Source organism: Ciconia boyciana, chromosome 1, assembly GCF_034638445.1.
Source record: "Ciconia boyciana chromosome 1, ASM3463844v1, whole genome shotgun sequence".
Lineage (NCBI taxonomy): Eukaryota > Metazoa > Chordata > Aves > Ciconiiformes > Ciconiidae > Ciconia > Ciconia boyciana.
The window spans coordinates 116506946-116531873 of record NC_132934.1 but is presented as its reverse complement, the minus strand read 5'-3'; the positions used below and the strand labels follow the sequence as shown (position 1 = coordinate 116531873).

The window sequence follows — 24928 nt, the reverse complement described above, 5'->3', positions numbered from 1 at the left end:
TTTTCTTTGTGGAAGGGGATGTATTGAAGAGAGTATTAAACCCCAGTACAAGTTTCTGTACTGGGATGGAAATTGCGTTGCAGGTTTGGAAGGAGGCATGTTGGAGCTTGCTTATTTATTTGGCAGATGTCTGATGACGTTATATCATCTACAGAACTTGGAGCCTGCGAGGGTTTTGAAAGGGCTCAGTGCGTTGTGGTGGGTCGAATGGCAACGGGAAGCTCTCCTCTTCCCGTTCTCCTTTTGTGGGAAAACAACAATTTTAAATAACAAGCTGTCAGCAAGCTCTGCTGTGTTTTGAGGCGATGTGAAGACGGTCAGGAAGAAGGGCCATGGAAAATCTCAGTTGGATGGTGCTCGGGGAGCCGTCAATCAACTCACGTTTCCAATCTCTGAACAGCGTGCGGTGATGATATTTGCTGGGGATAAGTGACCTTTTACTACTGTAGTTGGACAGGCATTCTAGAGATTTATTTTTCAAATTCATTCTGGTTTACTACCTTAAACCTATATCAGTGCAACCTGTTTATTGTTTTGTGAGAGCCAGGCTAAACCAAATTTGGCCCCCAAGCGTAATTTTGCTGACAGCATGCCATCAGGAGCCAAGCCTTTTATAAAACCCAAGATCAATAGAAATGGTACAATTAGCTAAACCCAAGTCCAGTGGAAAGAGTTGCTTTTAAACAAGTAAATGGTCCTTGCAGGACTGGCAGCCCCAGATACTGCAGCCCTGAGCGCCTGGAGCTGACCGACTGCAAACCAAAGGGAAACTGACTTAATTGGGCTTTGTGGCTCTGGCAAAACACAAGCAGCAACAAATAGGGAGAAGCAATTTGGATTTGAATTATTCCCCCCCCCCTGCATTAATAGGTCGAGGTGATGTTAGTAATAAAAATCTGGCCAGCTCTTTGGCTGCCATAGTTTGGCAGAGGTCTGTTGCAGGTAATGAGGGTCATGCAGATTAACACCAGCTGTGTGCATCTGGCTTGATGTTTGAAGTTGACCTGTTAATCTTTCTCTTCCATTCCAGAAGCTACACAGGACAACAAATGTTTCCCTACCTTCCTACTTACTTCCGTAACGCCCTCATGTGAGTAATGACCAGAGTGGTTTTGGTAAAGACTTCTACTATTGTATCTGTTTGCAGCTCCTGCCCACCCTCCTTCTGCTCTGCTTACTTATCCCTTCGTTTCTCTGTCCTAGGGCAATGCTCCATAGCCTGCAGAGGAGAACGAGTGGTCTCTTAGAACTAAAAATGTTAAGGCTTTTTTGAAATACGCAAGGTAATACATAGTGAAATGTTTGTACGAAATATCATGTCAGCAGCTGCATGTTTTATCAAAGAAAGTCTATTCAGAAATGTTTATAGAAACATGACAGCACGAAATCTGGATAGTTGGTCACTAATCTTTGCAAAGATACAAAACTGATTAAATAAAAAAATTCCCCTGAGGCACCCTGTAACTTGCAATATATGTATGACCTAGGCTTTTAAGGGCTCCTCTCCTGCCCTCATTCTCCACACTTCCTCCATGTGGTCACTCCAAATTGCTGCCAGCTGGCCTATTTGTCATGTGTGTTTGTTTGTGCTGCTTCTAATTTTTGACCTTTCAAAGAGACAGACAAAATCTGTGGCTTATGCAAATCTTTGAATTTGCAGCCAGCCTAGTAGTGGGCAGGAAAAATACAGGGAGTTTAAACCGCAGAAGGGAAAAGATTCTGTTCTTTAGTGCCTCACTATTGACCATAGACCCTAGCATGCCTATAAATGACTCGAAGCCTTGCCTGTTGTGTCTGAGGTTTTCTTACCTCCATGTCGCCATCTACCCTTATTTCAGGTGTCAGGATAGGTTTCTTCTGGTGTGTTTTCAGCTTGATAAATACAATCCGTTTTGTTTGCTGCAGGCTAAATGTTTTTTTCAGCTGTGTGGTTTTGTAGTGTGGTACCTTCATAGAGGCAAAAACAGAACAAAAAAATTGATTTCAAAAAATGTCAGCAGTGTAGAGAAAGAAGAATGAAACTAGAAGACTGATATATCATCAAGCTGAATGCCCCAGTATGCCAATACGTGGCAGAAGAGTCAGTTAACAGAAAATGATAGTGAAATTGGGTGATATTTCCAGTTTCCCTAGAGTGAAAGCACATGCAGTTTACAATGGATAATGAAATGTTATGGTTTTTATGTCTAATATGTTAATTCTGCCAGTGCAGTAATCCCGAGGTTCCAATCCACCACAAGGCTGACATTTATGTTATAAAGAGATGCACAGACATTTATTGAGGGCATAGAGTGACAGTGCACCTTAAGGAAAAAAAAAAAAGTGAAAGGTTTCCTCTTCATTCTCTCTTCCCTTCTCTTCCATTTCATCATATCAAATATTGACTCATGTCTGAAGGCTGTTGCACCTTTCATGGCAAACCCAAAAGTTAATTCCTTTTTTTTTTTTGTGTGTGGGAAGGGGAATATCCTGTGTGATGTTTTCATCTTTGTGTATGGCTTGAGTTTTGTAAGAGCAAGTCTTTGGCATTTTCAGCTTGGAGCATCCTGCCCTGTCACACAGCTGCATCACCAGGGTGGTCATGAATCAGACCAAGGTACTGATCCAGTGTATAAACCATGTATTGCAGTGTATAAACCGTGTAGCCTTCACCCGGTTAGCTGTAAGCTGGCCCCATTTCCCTGCTGTGCTTCGTTGCCGAGTGGTGGAGGCATGGCTCTGAGCTTGAGATATCCTTTTAATCAGGGCCACATATTCCTGCTCCCCTCCTTGCAGCAGCACAGGTGCCTTCCTGATTGCACAGTAAGCAAGTTCAAGGAGCCAAAATGGCCAGAAAATAAAAATGTGGGTTTTTGGCCAGCTGCGTTTTGTGAGCCGGGGTGCTAGAAGAGGGCTGGTGGCTGGCTGGGGGTGGAAATGCATGGGCAGGACGTGGCAGCCCTGATGTGGAGTAGTTTAAGTGGGGCGAGGAGGGGCAGGGATGGGGGGCAGGTGGCTGCCTGGGGGTGCTGTTGGCCAACAGTGCAGATCCCTCCCCTCTTGGTGGGGAAGAGATAGCTCAGATGATGTGTGAAATTACAGCCATAGCCATAGAAGCACCTGAATACACTGATTTTGACTGAAAGCCCAGCCTGGAGACACTGCATTTAATAAAGTTGCATCAGAGATCTTGCTGTCCTTTACTTACCATAAGCTCTGCTCTAGTTGACTTAACAGTGAAGGTGTGCTGTGGCTAGTGCATGTCCTTATTGTAATGAATGAAGTTTGGTGTGATGAATTGAAAGGCGCTAGGGTAGATACAGCCACCTACATTTCCTTTGGCATGTTTCTTTATTATCTCGCAGAACCTCTGACTGCCCACCTGCACCAGAGTGCTAGTTAGCAGCAGTCTCCCAGCTTTCGGTGCCTGTTGAAGTAAAGATGTGTCATCATTCACTCCTACACAGCAAAACCTATAAGCATGCTGATCAGCTTTAAACAGGTACCAGAGCTCTGGTTAAAATCAAGGGCATTTTTCATGTGTCTAAAGTCAATCCCATGGCTAAGTCTTGCTGCGGAGCGACGGTTTCTGAGGCTGCCTGAAAGGCTTTGCTGCACCTTGCTTAACGAGAGCAAAAGGGAGAAGTGGAGTCATGAGCAGCCCATGGAGCACAACTTCAACAGGATTTCCTCTTGTGCAGAGCCAGTTTTTCTTAGCTCATGAGCGACGTCCCTCAGAAGCTTTGACATAGAGGGGAAAACTTCTCTTGCAGCCTGGTGCTTCCTACCAATGTTTGCAATTTCTCCTTGCCAGTGCATTGGGACAATTTATCCCAGTACTGGGAAGCCAGCCACTTCCCAGTGCCTTTGGACTCTGCTGAAGGCTGATTGAAGAGAGGGAAACAGTTTAATGAAACATTTTGCAAAGCTTGGACCTCTTCACAGCGTACTTTGGACCAGTCCTTCCTGATTCTCCTGATACTGCCCTGAGGTCTCGGGCACTGAGCTGCTGTGGAGAGGGCTCCTGCTTGTAAGGGGCTGCTACTTGTTCTGCAGCACTTGCATCCTCTGCTCGCAGCACCCTGCTTCTGACACAGGTGTCTCTGCTCTAGTGCATCCTGCTTCTGAACTATGCATCTGTATGCTGTCTACAATGAATAATTTCTCAAGTGTTGTTGTTACTGCATAAATACGCAACCACTCGGAGGTCTGCCCCTCCTTTTCCCTGTTCTAGGGCATGTATAACTGGGGCTCCCTGCTTTTTGGTCTCTGCCCTTCTGCATCATCTGGCTGTGTCATTTTTGAGGAGGTTTGAGGAGAAAGGGGGTATCTTGGAAGCTGTTTAGCACTCTCATGGCCTCAGCAATCCATGTCATTAGGATCCTTCACTCCAAAGCCCAGTGACAGATGGACATCCTTGATTAATCCTTCCTTGCTAGCTATGGGGTTGTGCTTTTTTGCTGTGGATTTTAGAGCTTCTTCTTTTGTGTCCTGCAAGATGATGTCCCAGGAGATACCTGCTTTAGGGACCAGCCAGAGATGCATGCTGAGAGTGGGGTGGAGAGTGAAGAAGAGGAGGCATCTCTCTAGAGAGGCTGTGGGTCACTCATGCTGCAGGATCACCTGATGGGAAGAGTGCAGGAGACCTGAGGCCTTCTGTGCTTTTTGTTCTGCTTTTGCTGGGGTCTCTCCAGGACTTTCATCCATGGCTGATGTAGGAGGCTCCCTTTTCCTGCGGCTGACAGTGTCATGGAAATGGGCGAGAAGATTGACGATCACACCCTCTGTGTTGGCCCGACTTCAGCTGGCCTGACCTCGCCTGGCCTCCAGATAGCTCTGCTGGTTTTCGCAGAGCCCCAAAATGTGGAACGTGGTCATTTAAGTTTGAAGAGTTCCCTTATCTGCTGAGTGTAGCTACAGTGGGGGAAGTAGGCCAAGTTATAAAAGTAATTTCTTCAAGTTACTGAGTGCAGCATTCTTGACATACTTAAGCATACAATTTCTGATTACTGCTTTTGTGCAATTAATGCAACCGATGAAACTGAACTATTTTACTGCTCTGCAATGTATTTCTATGTTCTCCCTGCTGTTGCCCTATTTATTACCACTTTAATACATACCCACCACTATTGATACCATGCAGCTATCCCACTGTGTATTAATCAGGGTTTTTTTGGGGGGTGTGGGGATAGAAAAGGGTGAGAAAGAACTTTGGTCACACAGACTTATGCAGAGAAGGATCTGCCCTGATACGCTGATATCTCCCAGAGCTTCTTACAGTTGGAACAGTGACAGCAGGCAGCATTGCAGTCTGCCTCCCAAATGTTGTGTTTAATCACAGATCAGGCTTTAATGTTCCAGTAACAGACAAATACTGAAAAGCCTCATAAGAAATAAAAGGAACAGGCAGGACTTTAAAGGGGGGGGGGGAAGTACAAATGAGGAAAATTAATCAGCAGTTCTAGAACAGTTACGATCTTCAGAGTACAAGGCTTTTGCCAGTAAAGGAGACCAGGTCTCTGCCCTTGAGCTTGCTTTAACAGTTAATCTGTGTATGAACTCTTAGTCTTAGGGGATCACTCATAGAAATTACGCATCTTTGAGCGTTCAAAAACATATTTGTGCAAGTATAAAGGCAAGGTCAAGTGGCAGTGGAGTTAGCTGCAGGCTCAGGTCAGACCTTAATGCAGGTCTTCCAAAGGTGAGTGTGTTAACACCATGAATGTATAGCTATGTATACCTATGTACGTATTGTCTGTCAGTGTTGCCACCAGTTTGTAATTACTCAGGAGCAGGGCTGTTGTTTGAGTATCACAAACCGTATATTCTTTGCCTGCTTTGTCTGTAATGAGCTGTGGCTGTCTTCCAAATAGTAGTTTGGAACAAGATTTGGAGACTTTTTATTTTCTTTTAAATTTACTGGTATCAAAAGAGAGCCAAAGGCTTCAGACTGCAATTCAGAGAAGACGCTTCCAGTTGTTTTGTGCTTTCCTCTTGCTCTTGTTCTGCACCTCCTTTCCTTGCCTGCTAACCATGAAAAAGAACCAGCTTTTAAACAGCGTTTCCTGGTCACGCTTCTCAGTTTCTTGTTTTTTTAATAAAGGGAGTCTGAATAATTTCCTGTAATTTTGATGCTTTTTGAAGCAAAACGCACCAGTGGCATCTCTCAATACTATCCTATTCTAGCGTGCCTCTGCCATGCTTTGCTCTCGCCCTCCAAGCTATGTATAGAAATCCCCCAGATTTGTTCAGTTGTGGGTTGTGAACGAGGGTGTAGATAAGCGGTGTGCTCTGCAAACTGCTGTGGACTCACAGGAGGTTGCCACCCTGCTGCCACCGGGTAGTACTGTAAACCTCTGTCAGAAGTCAGTAGCTTTCAGGTTTGCTGGTGAAACCATTTTCGTGAGTGCTCCCGCTGTTTTGGCACTCAGTGTCATCCAGCCTAGCAGAGACCTGTTTGCTTAAGTGTGCTTTCAGCTCCGTTGGACTGAGATGGGTTGGGGGTGCCGTGGCTGGCCCCAGAGCTAGGTTGGTAGGCATGTGTGGCAGCCGGTGTGGAAGGAGGAGGATCTAGCCGTCGCCATCATAGGCATGGTTTGACTGGATCAAACCCTTCCACAAGCTGTGAGGAAGCTTCAAGGCAGTGTAGCTGGGTGGACCCAACACTGATGAAAGGCTCATCTCCTCTTGATGTGGAGTTTTGCCCTCTCTGCCAGGCATGGTCCTGGGCATTTAATTGATCATTGTTTGGGAGGGTGCCCCAGAGCCTGGGGTCAGTGAGTCGCTCGGGTGGGAAGGGACACATTGGGGTCTCTGGTCCAACCCCCTGCCCAAAGCAGGGCCAGCTGTGGGACCAGACCAGGCTGCTCAGGGCTCTTTTCCAGGCAGGTCTTGAAAACCTCCAAGGACGGAGCCTGCACAGCCTCTCTGGAAAACATGATCCCACTTCACTTTTCACCTTGAGCATCTTCACGGTGAAGATCTCTGTATATCCAGACAAAACTGCCAGTGATTCACTTCATGACCACTGTAACACGGTGTACCCAGACTTGGCATGGGCACCACCAATATGGATGCCTGACAGAGACTGCAGATGGGCACCAACTATGCCTTGAAATTAAAGATCTGTTCGTTGTGAGGAGCACAGCACTGGCAAACAAGTAGACGGTAATACAGTTATATGAGATGTTGTGTCCTGGCAGTGCACGAGGGGAGTAGAAAAAAGGAAAAGCAGAAAAATAGCATGTACTTTCTGATAAAATTGTGTTTGTCTTTCAGTGGAATAACTTGGTGTGGGTTTTTAAAAGGGAAAAAGACCTCTAAAGTAGCTAGAACAAGTTAATTGGAAGAGGAGAAAAAGGGAAGGCACTAAGACATAAAGCAGAGTGCCTATCTCCTTAAATCTGTGAGACCCCTCTGGGGGATGGCAAGCCCGGTTGTGCTCGCCCTGTGTGCCAGCTGTAGTGTTTATAACCTCGAGCCATCCCGTGGAAGTCAGTGGTGGTAGCCCTCTGGGCAGAGCCTGAAGTCAAGATCTCTGCTCACGTCGGAGGGCTTTAGGTCAGGCTGTGAGTGAGGGGGTCAGGTCTGGGCCCCCCAGGAGAGAGGTATTAACCGAACAGGGTGACTCCCATGTTGTGCTCTGGTCCGGGGAGGTTGAAACCAGGTTGGGGCTTCTTTTCATTGAGGTGACATTGAGGGGAATTTTTTTTACCATCTGGTTGTAAAGATTTGAAAAGAAGAGAAGAAATAAATTGGAGCTTGTTTTCTAAAAATGAGAACATGCACAGTCAACCAGCATCTTTTATTTTTATGCAGCATGTCTAAAATAGGTGCAGGTCTGCCTACTTTCTTAACATGCATCCGGTAGAAAGTAACAGCAGCAGTTTACGCTTCTGTACTGTTTCTTTCTGTGAGGGTCTCAGGGTACTTCATGGGGAGGACCAGCCCATGGGAAACCATGCCTTTAGCTTGGATCTGCCCGGTGGTCTGGTCTGCAGCATGGCCGGCGGTGGGAAGGCGTCCTGAGGGCTTGCAGCGGGAGCTTTCTGACCTGGTCTCATCCCCAAAGCCTGCTTTGGGCTGTGCAGGCAGCTGTGCAAGCACATCCTTGATTTCACTGCATGCTTTTGTGGAGAGTTTGGAGAAGCAGAGTGCGTGCGTCCACCTCTGCGACTCTTCGTTCTCCCGGCCGTCCTGTCAGCCGGATTGCTCCCTTCCCTGACTTGCCCGCTCCCACTGCCCAACAGTGAGCTGTTAGAAAGTGACTCGGCTTGGGATGTGCTGATCACCCCTGCACCACGAGGGCAGAGGTGGCCATGACAAGAGGGGTGTGTGCGGATGGCATTGATGCTGCCATGGTCTTCTTCAATGCAAAGCTCAGTGTGGGAGAGAGGGAGCAAGGACACTTGTGGTAGCCCGCTTGCTCCGGTGAAAGGTGAGAGCTGGATACACAGGGAAGCACTGCACCCAGAAGAAACACTGGAAGGGTGCTTTCTGTTATGCCCGTGGAGTTAGACGTTTATAGTCCATGCTTGAAGCTGCACGCTCAGTTTGCCTCCTGGCTAAGTCTGGAGCGTTGTTTCCTTTGGATCTGCTGGGGGTGGAGGGACTTTCCTCCCCCTCAGTTCGTGCCCCCAACACACGAGGAGCCTGCGGGGACTCTCCCCCATGTGCTTGCGGTCAGCCTTTCTCCACCCAACGGGCGGGCGGGCGCTGGAGGGAGCCGGCAGCGCTGTCCCTGCCGGCGGTGCCCCGCCGGCTGCCGGGGGGAAGGACGGCAGGGCCACAGGCTGCAGTCTCCTCAGGCAGGGTGGGAGGGATGGATGGGGATGGCGGGGGTCCGTCTGTGGCTGGTGCAGTCTCAGCCACCCGGCCTCCGCTGGCTCTGTGGCTGTGAAGAGGTTTCTCTATGAGCTGTGAGAAGGCATCTCCTCTGGGGAGAGTGGGAGGGACTGAGCCCTTCAACAAAACTTTGGGCTTCAGTGTGTCCTCTGTCGTGCTCCTCCTGTGAGCAAGGGAAGAGGCTGCGTCTTGGTCTCGCGCTGGTGTAAGCTGGAATTTATCCCTAGAGTGAAAGGAGTGGTGCCCATGCCAGGTAATGTGTGGTCAGCTGCTCGGTCAGCCCTGAATTCGGACCCCGAGTTCATGGCTGCAAGTGCATTTCATCCCAGTGGCAAGGAACTGGAAAAATTCAGCCTAGGCCAGTGCGTGGAGACCTGTGGGGCTGGGATGATAACTGAGGAGACCCTGCTTGCTGGACTGAGCAGAGGTCTGGGAGAGAGGAGCAGCGTGGATCATGGTCTGATGATACAGGAGATGCAACCAGAGGGATGAACCTCCCGGTTCCCTCTTCTTCTTCGATGTCTCATCCCTGTGCTCTGCCAGTTGTGCACTTGGATGGATCAGGGAACCCATCTGCCCAAACTCTGCCCTTTTTTTTTTTTTGTTTTTTCTTTTCCCCTGGCCTAGCGGGGCCAGTTTTCACCCCAAGCTGTCCCCTGAACCAGCAAGCCGTTGGCCTGCCACAAGCAGCGGTACGTGTGCCGGGAGGGGAGCACAGGGCTGTAGGGTGAGGTCTCTCCTTAAGGCAGCGGCACGGACTTTAGTAGGTTTAAGCCAACTGTGCCACTGTGCTTTTTTTTGGTACTGTTGGGGTTTATGCTGGGACAGGTGTCTTCTGTCCTCTCACCATTGGCATAAAAACATAGATGGCAGGTCAGGTGCTCTCGCTAACTTAACACACGTGTTTTGAGTCAGGATTTCGCCCTGGGTGAGCAGGCCGTGCCCGGACCAGGTGTTGGTGACGGGGGACCAGGGCATCAGTTGTAACCCTGCCTCTGCTCAAGGACTGCGGCCCTGAGCAAAGCACTCGCTCTCCGCTTGGCTGTGCAGAAGATGGGGATGAAAGTTAATTTGCTAATTATTTATAAAGCACATTGGAGTGCTGCTTCAGTTCTACACAGTGTTATGATAACATCTAATTAGTAATTCCTTATGATGCTTCATTTTCTTTCTGCTATAAATATTGGCCTAATATAGGGACAACTTTGCCTGTGCTAGTCATCTCAGTGACTCAAAGGGAATAAGCAAGCTGGATTTGGTTTGTAAATGGTCTCTCCCCCCCCCCCCCCCATCTTACCCATAAGAACAACATCCCCTTTGGTGACCTGCTGCCTGGCCAGTGTCCATCGGTGGGTCGCCGCCTGGGGAGAAGTCATCCCTCGAATGGAAGTGTCAGCCCTCCAGCAAACTACTTGCTTTTCGTGGGCTTTCCTATCCTTCTCCAGCCTTGCAGCTCTGGGCCTTTTCTTGCAGCTCTGGGCGTTTTCTTGCCCTCTTTCTTGCAGGTGAGGGATGGCAGGAGGGAAAGGGGGAGCTGCTGCGGGAAGATCTCTGCCCTCCCTTTTAGTGGGATCTGGACCAAGAGATGGGATAGCAGGGTGCAGGATTTTCTATCTTCTCCTCTAAAGCTTTTTTTTCTTTCTTTCTTCCTTTGCATGTGTTTGCATTCCATATTGTGCTGCTGTATTTCACGTTGTGTGCAGCATCTTGTCTTTGCTGTGGCCAGAGTTGTTATGAGTTTTCATATGGCAGTGTGTTGTTTTTTCCTTCTCAAAATAAATAATGGTCAGAGACCTGTGCTGTATGTCACATACTGCTGGTTTTATCTGGCTTTGAGTGACTTTGGGCTCTTTTGAAGGTGTGAATATCCTGTATACTGAATATCCTGATACTTCAATGCGGTGAATCCAAAAGCTTGTGATACCTATTTTTAGTGTCGAAAAATTTTGACAACTAATGTAAACCTACGATATCCATCATTTGACAGCATCATCACCATCGTACAGCTTGTCACTCTTCCTTTGAGCTGATTTTTCCATCGAAATTAAAACTATTGGCAGGGATGCGGTGGAAACGTGTCAGAACGCAGCATGAAAATGACAGCAGCTACCGCCTAGTTTCTTTCAAAGAAACGAGAGGAGGTGTTTGGATTAGAGGTCTTGAATACAATGTTCCTCCTCGAGCCTTCTCATCGAAAAAGGAAACAGTCCCCGTTTTGTTGAACTCTGGCTTATCATTGTGCCACGTGGCGGTTGTGGTAAGGACCGAAAGGGCTTGTGGGTGCTGCTGCGAGGCTTGTGCAATGTGGGGTGTTGCAGCGGTACCTGCTTCCCTGGTCGGGGGAGCTGGGTTGGAGCCACCGTCTGCAGCCAGACGACCCTATAAAACCATTCTGGTGCTGGGGAGGTGCAGAAGCTCGTAGCAACTCCGGGTATGTGTGCGCGCGTGCGCGTGCTTGTGTGCGTGTCCAGAAGAGCTTCACCACTGCAGGTATTTTCTTGAGGCTAGATGACTAGAAGCAGGTCTCTTCTATAGATATTAATCCTGTACACCCAGAGGTGTGTATTTTACCTGCACGCACCTGGACGGTCCCAGTAAAGAGAAGGAGCCCTACCTTTGCCTCTGAAGTTATGCACGCCGAGTGTCTGCAAGCAATGTGCCTGCATACACACTGCAAAGTCGGTGCGAGAACTGCCAGCCACAAACAGCGAGATGAAATGCAAGTCTGAAATTTTAACTTGTACTTGCTTCAGAGGTGGTTCATGCATCTTGTCGTTCGTCTTGGTTTCACAGGCAAGGGTGCTGGCTCATCGCCAGCATCCACTCCCTGTAGCTCATTAGAAACCTTTTTTGACTACCCTTGCAGTGTAACAACAGGGATCAGTTTTCCCATGAGTTGATATATCTGCTGACCTCTCCAAAGGGAAAAAAAAAACCCCGTAGTTCATTAGCTTACTTTTGTAGAAGCTGAAAGGGAACTATTTGTGGCTGAACAATACCTGCCTTTCACAGCTCCCTTCCTAAGCCCAAGTAGAAACATGAGGCTGAGAAAATCTTTCTGATAACAGGGAGTATGGATACATTCAATCTAGGATAATTTTTTATGGTGTTAACGTTCTTTAATTGTCAAGGGTTGGTTTGCAGGTTTTTATTGGACAAAGTGAAGGCAGGGAGTGTTAAACATCAATTTGTGGGGGTAGAAGTGATTCTGATGGCGGCATGATGGTTTTCCACCAATGCCTTCTTGTGAGCTTCTACACCACAGAGATCCAGTTCGAAAGCTGAGGCTTATAAAGGGAAAAAAAAAAAAAGGCAGCCTAAGTCGACTTTCTTCCTCAATTTATCATTCAATATAAGATGGCTCAAGCCACATTGTGTCCTCGTCTACACAGAGACAAGCCTTTGCTTTAGCAGCGTTCTTGGTCACAGTCCCTCCTGCCAGATGCATGAGGCTGCACAGGCACAAGCGTGGGTGTTGCTCCCAGGGGAGGGGGGTTACCAGGGTGAAAGCCAGTGCACGGCTTGGACACATCATCCACAGTGATGTGCAAGAGTCAGCTTGAACTTTGAAGCCCAGATTGTGTTTGTAGGAAAAGCAGTATAATGTTGCAGTAATGTGTGCTGGGGTGCCTGCCTGTGCCGCCAGATTGGTCTGGGGTTATGGGACGTTTGGAGTAGCACCGAAACTGGTGTGGGGCATCAGCACCTTGGTGGTCCCCTGGGGTCATTCCTGGCAGATGGTAAGCGCCTGGTGGGCCCTAGGTCATGTCCTGAAACGTGCTTGACCAAAGCAGGCGCTAATCATGGTGGCTGGGACCATTAGAAACTCCACCATGGCTATAAGGACTTGAAGAAAGACCTGAGCGGCTCCAGTTGACTGGAGGATGGAGACAGGACGCTTCTCCAAGGCCATCTGTTTGCGCAGATGGAAAATAAGACAGGTACAGTCGTGAATTTTTGAAGCACCTTGGCTTTGTAAAGTAAGCTGTAGTTAGAGATACGGTCTGCGTAGCCCTGTGCAAGCGTGGCCGATGCTCTTCGTATCTTACCTTGCTGCTGTGCCCAGGGTGAGTCACTGTACTGAAGTGACTCCCAACCATTTTTCTCCCCAAAGTGATAATCCATTGTTAAAATGATATTAACTCATGTGTGCTAATTAGCAGGTGTGCCAGGGTGTGAGAAGCCTGGGATGTTAATTAGGGTTGATAAATACACCTTTATACAGGATACAGACTTGGCTTGTGTCTGATGGGAGTCCCTCTCCTCTCCTTTCACAACTGAGGAGGTGCTGTCCTGCAAAGGACCGTGCCATGCTGAGGGGACCTTCCTCCTCCGGGCTCTGAGGAGGGGTCTCCACGTCTCAGCTGGATATTTGGGATAGCCTGTGGAATCCCTGGAGGGTTGCTGGGATTTGTCCTGCTGACACTGGAAGAAAAAGGGGCTTTTCCCAGTGGCATCATCTTTATTCAGCTGAGAAAGGGAGGGTAAATGCGTGCCCTCTTCCAGCCGCAGGGGTAGCTGATGGCCACTTCTTCAAGCTCCTGGAGGTGACGGTCCCCTCCAGTCGGCCAGCTCAGTGGCTGGCCTGGTTGTCTCCGGCCCGTTTCAGGTGGAATATGCCAGGTTGTCTGAAAACAGGTTTTGGTAGGTCTTCGCTAATCACTTAGCGCAGGAGAACATTAAGAATTATATAAGTTGGCTCGCGCATCTTGAGAGGAAGCCCACATCAAAAGGTGTGTATCCAAATGCGTCAGCCAAGCCAGGGTGACGGGGCCAGGGCCTGGAAATGCCTGTTCTCCCGCAGCGGGCAGGCGTGAGCTGACAAGCCATGGCACTGCCCTGGAGGGCTCTCGGCGAGGCTGTTGTCAGCCGGCCACACTGCACCTTCCCCGAGTGGCCGGGACCACCTGCTCTTTGCAGTCTGGACTGCGGCGGCTCGCTTGCACCAGCCAGGCTTCCTTGAAGGGCCCATCGTCTCGTTTCTCGGCAAGGCTTTGGAGAAGGGTGGGTTGGCTGGTACACAGCTGGGGAGAAGGCTTCCCTTGCCTCTCCCTCCAGCCGCTCCTGAGGGTTGCAGCAACAACCAGATTAACCAAATCAAGTGCTGTATCTACAACCCCCCCAGACCTTAGCTATGTGGTGGCACCTGTAATTCTTCTGCGCATCTCTCTCCATACATCAGTCTCGCTATTTATTACTTGCTTTTTCCTATTCTGGTGCTATGGGTCACAATGGGAAGGGGAAATCACTGTTTTTCTTTTACCCGCCTGCACCAATTTAAAATCCACCGGTGGCCAGACTGACTTGGGACTTGCTGACTTACGACTTGGTTGTCTGAAGCTTTCTGAAAGCAGCTCTTACAGGGAGTGGGGGGCACATGTAGTTCAAGTTTTGCTGGGAGTCCCGGCTACGCCAAGGATTGCCTATAGGTAACAGCGAACCAGCTGGAAAAGATGCCCCAAACTGCTGTGACAGAATGCAAACCAATCTAATGCTGGCAGCAAAAGGGTGTGCCTCCTTTCATCCTCTTAAGCTGAAAAACACTTCAGACAATCACTTGCGATCTGTCGTAGTAAGCGTATATGTTCCTCCTTTAGGACTGGAGCGTAATTGCTTTGTATCTATGGGAGCTTGTGTGCACGCACGCCTGTGTATACGTACACATCGGTTTCTGCGTAATGGCGAAGCTGTTCTGATGGGAGCGATTAAGGGTGGGTGGCGTTGGAGCTCTGAACGCGGCTTTGTCTGTCCGGGCTATTCGAATGAGTTGAAGATGGTGAGTGCTGGCCATGCCCGAGTGAACCCAAAGGCAGGTAGCAGCAGCCCCCGTCACCTCCTGAGTCACTCGTGGCTCGCCAAACCTGCTTGCTTGCTCGGTGTTTGCTAGTTACCAGTGCTAAAAAATTCTGGAGGAGTTCCGCTCCCCTGGCCTTTCTCCCGTTTGTTTCTCCTGCCTGGTCCGCAAGTTGGCTGTGCTCATTTGGTGTTTAAATTAAGTGTAAGGCTAAGGATCGATTGTTTCGGTGCTTTCTAGTCCAAATGGTGCGTCTGGTCCCATCCCTCCTTCAGCCCATTCCTGCTGTTGAGGTGGAGGGCTCCAGTGCTTATCAGGAGTGCCTGCGGTCGCAGAGGGACCTGGTGCTTTCTAAGCGTGGGCAGATATATCAGAAACATCTGAAGCTGCAAGTACTTGAATGTAAAGTTAAACCAAACCTGCTGTTTGAAGTGGGCTAAAACTGACTGCTGTACCAGGAAACTTGGCTTGCGCACCTGTTTCTGATAACGGGGTGTGTAAGAATGATTGTGCCGCATCGAATCACTTCTCCGTGTATCTTGTCTCTGGCTGGCCCAAAATAGAGTCATCTCCTCCCACCTTCTCCTCCAGCATCTGTAGCACCCGTGCGTGTGGAGCCCCACAGCCTCACTACAGCTATTTAGTCATTGCAGTCGCACGACAGTGTGTATAACCCTGTGGGAGAACTGGGCTCCTGCACATACCTTTTGCCATTTTATTTTTTTTCTTTTTCTAATGGTTTTGCCCTTTGCCCAGTTCGTGGTCATTGCTGGGTTGCAGAGGGCAGAACTGCAAGGATATGGTTATTGCTTAATACTCTGTATTTTTGAAGTATCACACAGAGTTGTAAATGTTAATTTGTTAATTAATTTGATTTCTGTTTGTAAAAAATATTTACTGTGTTGTCTACTTCATTCCAATAATAGTTTGATACCTGTTTTTCTTCTCCCGTGTAAATGGTGCAGAGTCAAAGTGGGGGAAGTTGGGGAATAAACACAGATGGTTTAGGTTTTGTATTGGTATTTCTTATTTATAGCAACCATTAACCAACCCTGGCCTTGAGGACGATGCTGCTGAAATCCTAATCCAGAGACAGTTACGTGGAAATAGTGAATTAAGTAAAACCAGATCCATGAATAATTTTTAAATCCCTGTAGTTCCTGATCCTGCAAACACTTTTGCACCTGTGGACAGCTTAGTGGGAGGCAATTGCCTGTGCGTTTTGAATGTGTGTCCTCTTACAGAAGCACTGTCCAGATACGTACCCAGAGAGAAATCCTCTGGGATGTAAGGGAGCCAAGGGCAGTGGCAAAAGGTGCAGAGTAGGTCAGAAGTTTTTTATTTGATGTCTTGCTGGTGAATTGCTCCCTGAAAATACAGTGAAACACCAAGGACGATGCAGTTTAGCAGCGTTGAGGAAGGAGACCACACGGCTGGTTCATGTGTAGCTGATGTGCAAGTCGCTTCTGTGGGTTGACTGTGTATTTCAGTTCTTGGCTCCTCTCGCAGCGTGCCAGGCTGGTGAGTTAAAGTCACCCCGGAGGGGTGTCCTTAGGAATTCATATTTCAGGAGCCAGCGGGGCTGAGTGGCAGCTCATCTGAAGCCTGTGACGGGAGGAATTAATCAGGAGAGGGAGGGAGGGAAGGAGGGAGGGAGGGAGGGAAGGAGGGAGGGAGGGAGGGAGGGAGGGAGGGATGGCAAAAACCCAGACCTTCAAACACACCCAATTGACCCATCTCATCTTAGCATGAAACTTAACGAGTTACACCCACTCTGAAGCAGAAGGGGAATGAAACGCTGGCGCTTCCTCCTTTCTGTTACAGGCAGCCGGGACTTAGGAAATACAACAGGCAAAGATGTTTGTGCTGTTGATGATGAGCGGTAAGCTACTTCACGAACGACATTAACTTTTGCTTGCGTTGTGTGTGCTGGGCTGTGGGAACGAGCACAGCTGAAGCTCAGCTAAAGCTGGGAAAACATGTTTGTGGGGTGTAGCATCGTTGCGTTGTCTAAGACGCTGTGTGTCCAGGAAGCCCTGTAAGGCTTTCCGCTCCTAACTTCTGTCTGTCCTCAGCGTGGATGGAGGTGTTGCTTTCTCTGAGTTGCATTTAATCAGGTTGCCAAGTGTTGTTTGCTTTGCCAGGGTTTGCGCTGCTCGCAGGTAGCAGAAGCACACCGGGTTCATTGCAGACACTGAGAGCTCAAACTGATTGAATGGGAGCTGGGGACTTAATAGCTAAATTCCCTAAGAGAGAAAATGTAGTATCGTGTTACTTATTAAAGATGCTTCCCCTCTCCAGCTGTCTGGCTTTATTTTCAGTAATTACAGGTTGCCATGCTCTTTAATTGTTGAAAATGAGCCCTGTGAAAGGTTTCAACTTGAATTGAGCTCTGTTAGGTGTTTCTGCAAGGTGGGGAAGGCTGAAATGTTGTGAAGGGCAGTGCTGCCGTGCTTTTCAATAAGGGTGGGAAGGCTGGGTTTGGTGGGGTCTCGTACTCACCAAAGATCTGATAACGCTGCAGAAGCAGGGACTGGGGAAAGCTTTTCCATATCGGGTTGCTCATTTTTCTCCTAGTTACTTCTGCGATCACTTACCAAGTTATTTTATATACCGGTTACTATCTTTAAATCTAAATTGCCTAATTCTTGGGTTGGTGACAGGAAATGTGAGTACGGAGCCCTGGCCCTGCAATTACTGTGACTAAGCATTAGGGCTAATAACCAAGCGGGCAGCGTTGTCTCCCAGCCCTGCTCTTCCCCTAGCAGCTGGCTGCCGTCGAGGGGCCGGCTTGCCATCCTGACCCACTGTCTTCAGGCCTGCTGTAGAAATGTTGGATATGGCTTCTGCTTCCTGAGGGGCACAGGCTTGCTTTCTGACAGGCAGAGAGTTCAGACCTGATTCAGAGCTGCGCTGCAACCCATCAGCCATGAGTAATCCTCCCGTGCAGAGGCAAAGTATAATGTGTACCTTTTGGGGGGAATTAAGTCACACCGTAGCTGTTGGAAATGTTAGTGCTTTAATCGTTTCATTTAATATACCAGAAATCCATTGTCAAGGCGGCTATTAATTCCTTTGATGGTGTTTTCATATTGCAGGAGTGATTTAAATTTTCACATGATGAGTGCAGTGGAATGAAGGAAGCAGGTTTTGTGGGTGTCGGTGGGTTGCTTGTTCTTCCCCAATCCTTTTGGAGTTAAGTGATCTGTGCATTACAAAAAATGTGTGGAAAATTGCTGTGTTAATCATGGCAAACAGAGCTAAGGAATCAAGTGCCGAAGTGTGGCATGCCTGGTTACGCTTCCTAGGGGAACTTGCTCTTTAAAGGGTGCAATTCTGTTTTTAAGAGGGTTCCAACTTGTTTTGAAGCAGAATCACTTTATTTTTCCAGAATGCCTGTCGGAAAAAATCTGCCAAACCGCAAATTTGCATCATTTAAGCGTTTGCTTGCTCTGTATGCTTTTGCTCTGGGAAATCAGGGGTAGGACTCCTTCTGGTGTCTGCAGCATAGGAGAGGCATTGATTTTGCACCATCGCAGCAGTGGGAGCAAGCCTATTAGACATCGGTCTTCAGAGCAGACTCATTTATCTTTAAATGAAGTTACACATTATGGCTTGAGTCGTAGGTAATGGCAGTTTGAAAATGAACCCCGAGGAAAATACGGATAGTTTCCTGCAGGATCAGTGACCTGGACTGGCCCAGCATGGGGTCCAGTGAATGCCCAGGCACCCTCCCGCCAGAAGCTGGGGCAGGAGGATGGGGGGGCAGAAATGGGAGCTCCCCACCTGGGGCAACAGATTGGCTTGGGCCTAACGCGTGGCCTCACCGTGTGTGCCGAGGCCCCGTGGTGTACGGCAGCAGCGAGCCCTTTATCGCTTCCCCTGCACTTTGGCTCTGAGTAGTTAGCTGGTGCTGGTCTTTTGCCATGCTGTGAGGATTAATAGCACAAAAAAATAAAGGGTCTTTGGTGGGGGAGAAAAAGAGGTCACCAGAATAAAATACCAGCTCCCACACAATTTATTAAAAAATAAAAATACAGTGCAAAAGTAATGGTGGCATCAAATCTTTAAAAGAATTTGGCAAGAAAGAGGACGACTCTCTACTGATACGTCTTTTTCAGTATTATTTTGTTAAACTGGCAACTGTGTGGTGTGCTCCAGTGAGTTTTATGGCCCAGTAATCCATTCCTGGATGAGAGGAATACATTATTTATAGATTAGAGTGTTTTAACATCCTAGCATGGGGTTGTTCAAGGAGGTCAGAATACAGCGCAGGGAAATGGGATTAGCCCAGCTGTGCTGCAAACAGTGCAGAAGCAGGAGAAAAAAAGGGAAGTTATCATGTAAATATTTGTATTTTTATTGTGTCTTGCAAGGCATAGGTCACATAAGATTTAGGGGTTTCTAGAACAAGAGTGTAGTTTTTCTCTTTATTGGTTGCGACATCTCAAATTTTAATTGAATCGTAAACAAACACAAACATCCTTTTTCCCTGGCTCAGCAGGCTTGCTCTCTGCTGCTTGTTTGCTTTCTCAGTGGGATGGCATTGAAGGATTTGAGGAAGGGGGAGCATTCGTGATAACTAACAAACCCCTCTTCCACATCGTTGCCGTGCGTGAAGCCTCCCTCCGTGCTCAGCTCTGTGCCCAGGTCCTGGAAATACAGCCCCACCGGCTGGTGCTGCGGCTGGTGTGAGAGGCTCGTGGGCAAACGGGTAAGCTAGTTGATTCACTGCAGAGCGCTTTTAATGTAATTGCTTTTTGAGACTTCCAATTACGCTTTCAATAAGAGTTGGAATGCGATGTTCTCGGGTAGCTTAAAAAGCCCTCGTAAAGCAAAGGAAATAAATGATCCCAGCAGCGGCCAGCAGTGTAACGGGGTGCCCATTAGGCAGTGCGTGCATCTGGGTGCGTGCAGGCTGAGGGGTCCCGTGTAGCTGCGGTCCTGGGAAGGCTGTCTGTGCCGAGCCCTTGCCTTGGCTCAAACGCAGCCCGTACAGGAGGCTCAGTGGTCTCGCTGCTGCTGGCACCCACAGCAGTTCCCTCTCTCCCTCACTGCCTTCGGTGGTCTTCCCAGCAGAGAGGCTGGGGTGGCAGGTTGGAGGTTAGCTCATGGGAGACCAGCAGTGGCTTAACTCTTGCATTTCCTAGTATTGTCTACAGTTGGTCTAGGTTATGGGGTAAAAAAAAGCTCAAACTCACAGTGATGTTAACAAAGTTTAACAAATTGCCAAGCGTTAGGTGGGCTGCAGGAACTGCGCGCATGCTGTTAGGAGCATAGCAAATGTGCCGTGGTGCAACTTCATCAAGAGTGGTATAAGATAAATTGCATTGCCTTGCATTGCCATAGGTGTAACTGAGCTACTGCTGATGAGCAGCACCTCTGTAAGCTGACTGGGGCCTGACTGCAAATCACCTTGCGCATGTACACGCCGCTGTAACGGCATGAGTGTTTCCAAGCGGGGACATTTCAGGAACGGTTTGCGTTTGTCAAAAGATCAGGCATATGGATTACTTGTGGACATAGGAATGTGTGAACGTCATGGTAGGTATGCTCTTCTGCAGAGGTAAGGGGATACAGGTGGTGCTGGTGGGCAGCCATGGTGGTGTGAACGGTTGTGTTTGTTTCTGAAGAGGCAGAAGCACTTTTTCTTGTGAAAGTTGCTCTGCATTTCTGTTTCTCTTTTTCCTTCCAACCAATTTGGAACTGGCGGGCTCAGTTTCATGTGACTAATGCAAGAAAACGCCTCACTTGTTGAGGGGATTTTATTTTGAATAATAAGCACAGAAACAGCATTTGAATAGCATTGTCTATATGAAACAGTCTTTTTTTTTTTCTTTTTTTTCTCTGCATCAACACTTGCAGCACTAGTATTGTTGCCCAGATGCATTTCAGCTTCTGGGCATGGCCATAGGGGGCTGCACAGCTGCTGGCAGGGCAGGCAGGGGCCAGGGGACCATGGCAGCTGCCTGGCAGAGGTGGGTGGTTCTGCTGCACTGGCCTCTTGCTCCACAGAGCCAAAGCCTCCTGTGTGTGTAGGGAATTATCTCTCTCCCATAGGGTTTGAGCTATCAGGGTGGTTGTCCTGGGCGCTGGGGGTGACCCCTCCAAAGATAAGGCTCTCTGAAGTAGGCAGTGTAGGACACCGGTGAGTCATAGCTGCAGATGGATGAGTCAGGGGAGTTGCTGGACCTCCTCTCTAGCACTTTGTTGGAAGCTGGAAAGCGGTGCTTGGAAGCCTATAAAATAGCAGAGGTGGGAGGGAAAAAGGAAAACTTGTAGATTTTTGCATTAATACCTGCCTGCACCATTTTTGGAGGATGCACAAAGCCGCTCGTGCCGGTCTCTTCTTCTATACGCTATGTTGCTGTGTGGCTGCTGAAAATATCCTGCCTTTTGGTGAGAGGAGGCTTCACGGCTTCTATTAGAAACTGCTATAGCAAACTTTGAAAACCTGATGTTGTGACTTTGCCAGGTGAGCAAACAGCGCTCTGTGGTCTAGCAGCCGAGTCCCTCTAATCCTCAAGTCAGAGGGAAAACAAATAAGCCTTCTGCTGTCCGCTTCCCAGTGGAAAATTGCTTTGTTATTCATTTGCAGTAACCTGGGCGGGGAAGGTATATTCAGAGTGTGCTCCAGGCCCTTAGACATTGAAATGGAGACAAAGACTCGCCATTGCGCAAGGCCACCGCCGGGAAGGGAGGTGGGAAGGTGCTGGGTGCAGCCGCCTCCCTGCACCCAGGCGGGAAAGGGGCCAAAACCCTGGTGGGGACAGGAGGGATTTTGATCAAGGTCGGGGATGTGCAGGAGAAGGAGTATTTAATGGTTACTACAAAGCAGAGTTCACTTGAACAGCACTGCTTGATAGGCACATTCTCGCACGTTAACCGACGTGCCTAGCTGGAAGAAGCTGAAATGATTTTAACAGCCTGCATGGTATTACGCTAAATATTGCCAAAACCCCCAAATCCAGTGTGTGGAAGGACATTAACCGTGTGGTATAAACTTCCCAACCTGAAATTAGTGAACACGAGTGATCAATCGGAGTTAAAAAAAATGCAGCCGTATGACTGCTGCTCGCCAGCTCCGTGCCTGCGGCAAGTGTCTGAGAAGATGATTTTTGGGTTATCCCAGTCATGGGAAAGCTGCGTTTCAACACTGAAGTCTCATCTCCAAAGGGATCAGACGCGTCCTTGCCCATGCCCACGTTTTGCATGAACTCTGGCAAAACCTGGAAGACCCAAAACTGCTCACCTCCCTGTGCGAGTCGCCTCCCAGCTCACCTGGTGAGGGGGGACCCACGTGCGAGGCCCCGCTGCAGCCGGAGGGATGCCACGGCACGACATGGCGTGGCTGCAGCCCACGGGTTGCTGGAGGAAACCTGCCAACCAAGCGCTGCGGGACTGGAAGCATTAACTACTCCCAGTTTTCGGGGGGGGGGGGATATTATTAAGTGATCGCTGCAGGTTTATGCGCTGAATTAAAGCGGTTACTGAAAACCTTTGCCAAGCATCTGATGACTTTCACTCTAAGTGATGTGTAATACATGCCAAAGGTTGTTTTGGTTAAAAATGACTAATGTGCTTTTTTAAATAGTGACAAAGGAGCTGCCTTTTTTTCTACGCAACTGCAATGAAAATGCTGGTTTTTACTCCCCCCCCCTTAAGCTGGAGGAAAGTTGCATTTTTGTTCACTTTTATGGCATCCTAGAGTGGAAGTTAGCAAGGTGCTGCTGTAAGAGATGCAAGCATAGGCAGCAGGCACCAGAAATGCACATAACCTTGGTGTAAGACTCGAGGCAGAAAACAGAAGTCAATTCAGTTAGAAGTTGCAGGATGAAACTTATGACAAAAAAGCCAGTGGGAGTTATTTCCTTGCTGCTTTTATTTTTTTAAGCAAATTAATCTTAATACTTTAGTAACATCTGGATGATTTCTTGGTAATCTTTTTCTGGGAAGCACTTTTTTGTGTGTGTACTTTGTTGTGGAATGATAAATCACTGTAATTTACCAGCCTGTTTTTTTAAAATTTGGAAAGTCATACTATTTGATATGTTCCTTCAAGCTGTCATTCCTGGAGGCATATGAATGAATACATGACATTTCAGCTTCTGTTTACTGTTTAAAACAGGTCTTTATGCTTGACATGTTTACCTGAGCATACCTTCAAGTTTGGAATTTATAGGTTTTTTTTTTTAAAGGGAAATTAAAAGGAACAGGAGATTTTTGAGGAGGAAGTAGATGCAGTCAGTTGTTTTGGGCCACCTGGACTTGAATACCCGAAAAAATATCCAGAGCTCCACAAAGACTTTGGACCCCTTTGGTCCCTGGGAGCCCCTTGTCCTTCCTGGCCGGAGCAGCCGGCAGCACAGGCTGTTGTCCCTGGCCGGGGGACAGCCGGTGCCTCTCTGCTGAAATGTGGCCTCCAGCCTTTTTGCAGCAGGGGTTTGAGGCCGGAGGAGGGCAAAGTTGCACATCCACATAGGTACTCAAACAGCTGGAGTCTGTATTTCGAAATAACATTAAGTAATGCAGGGAATAAGCAGAACACGGCTGTCCGGGAGCATGAGAAAACCACGGTACCTACCACAGTCAGCTTTTGATTTATGCTTCTGGGCAAGCGAAAAGAAAGAAATCGAGGCTTTTTTGGAAACATAGCTTTGAGAGTAAAAATGTCTGCAGGGCTGTGGGTGCTGGAGCTGTGTCTTTGGGAGAAGGGGGCAGGATTATTTGGAAACAGAAGCTTTGCGGGGAATGTCTACCTGTGGCCTCTTTCGGGCTCCTGGGGCTTTACAGCTAAAGAAGAAACCTCGTGTTTCTGAGGACCTTACGGCTGTCCTCGTTGGGATCTCCTTTTCCAGGGAAAGGTGTTTGGTAAGGGAGCAGGGAGAAGCTGGCAGCGAACAGACTGTGGGGAAGGGCAAGGATTTGGGACGGGATGGGGCTGGAGGAGAGAGAGATAGAAATAGGGGTTGGTCTCTCTAAATCGGACGTGTTGGCCAACGCTGCAGGGGCTGGAGTCTCATCGGGTGTGTGTTGCGGTTAGTCCTCCTGCAAAACAGGAGGCTGAGCCACTTCATGCCTGCCGAAAACCTGGTCTCCGTTGTCGAATGGTGTGGGCTGGTTCCCCCAAAGTATTAGATGCCATTTGGAATGGGAGCTGGGACTGCCCTGTTGCATGAGGCATGGTATAGCTTCCCCCGCCAGCACTAAATAAATGGCAATGAAATAATTGACCAGCCTGAGTCTGCGACGATAGGGAAAACAGCTACGGCTTTGTGTGAGCTCCTGGACCAAGGATCGCATATCCTTGTGTGACTGTAAAGCAGCTGGGAGCTCCAATTTCAGTCCACACTGGAGCTTTCAGATGCAAGCGCAGTATGAATACAGCAGGGTCCATGATCAGTTCTCAGGAGGTGATTGGGGTGGATGGTGTCTCAGAAGAAAAAGGTTTCCAGAGAACGTGCCCCTTGTGTCTATAAAACACAGATATTACAACTTGCAAACGTATAGGAAGTATGTCAGTGGAGTATGCTATTTTTGCATAATTCAGCAACGTAGAACATCAGAGAAACGTGTCTTGTGAAAGTAAACAGTGAAACGCTCTAACAAATGTTTGTTTGGTGCCGAGTACAAATGTGCAAGGGGAAAAAAGGTTGAAGTCTTTGAAGGTTAATTGAAGGAGCCCAGTAAAACCACAGCTCCCAGCCAGTGAGTGGTCAGGCAGGCAAAATTGCAAATGAATCTATTAAGAGAAAAAATAACATCCTATATAGTAAAATATGCAGCACTATAGAGATGGCACGATAATAAAAGGCTGAGGACATTGTATGTGGTTGACGTAGAGTAGCAAAGAGCTATGAAGTTGCTATCTAGGGATGGTATCTTATTCCTCGGAGACTGGCTTTCCTTCTGGAGGTGCTAGTCGAGGCTGTTGTTAGCTCAAGGGTGGGGGGGGTTGCTTTTTAGCTGTAGTGTTTTTTTGGGGAGGTAGAGCCTTGTGCTCATGAGACAAGCACATAACACTAACTTAAATGTACTGAGTGAGGTTATGCAAGTAAACCTTCTGGTTCCTGATCTGCATTCAGGGCTTTGCTGGATTCCTTTCCCCTACTAAAATCTTTACTTTTAGAGTTGGTTTCAGTGTTGATTTTCTGAAGAGATGAAAGGGGGCTGCCTCTAGCAGGGAGTGTAGTCTGGTGGTTGGAGTAGGAGATCGGTTCCTGCCACTGATGACTTGCCCACAGTTCAGGCATGGTTGCTTGATGCCTCAGTGCCTCTGTAAAGGAAGATGGCTCCTCACACACAGATTTT

At 48.2% G+C, this 24928-nt stretch overlaps 1 protein-coding gene across 9 annotated transcripts in view; it reads left to right on the top strand.

Annotated features, from left to right (window-relative positions):
• TIAM1 (TIAM Rac1 associated GEF 1) overlaps window positions 1–24928 on the top strand; it is a 194133-nt gene that overhangs the window by 57790 nt on the left and 111415 nt on the right. For 2 of the 9 annotated variants that reach the window (XM_072845165.1, XM_072845147.1), the window contains exons 6-8: window positions 1031–1090; window positions 1204–1283; window positions 2536–2596. The exons of 4 other annotated variants lie outside the window; for them this stretch is intronic. The gene's annotated coding sequence lies outside the window, so the exon portion shown is untranslated. The remainder of the gene's footprint in view (window positions 1–1030; window positions 1091–1203; window positions 1284–2535; window positions 2597–24928) is intronic. 3 more of the 9 variants (XM_072845095.1, XM_072845069.1, XM_072845086.1) reach the window with 2 other exon arrangements.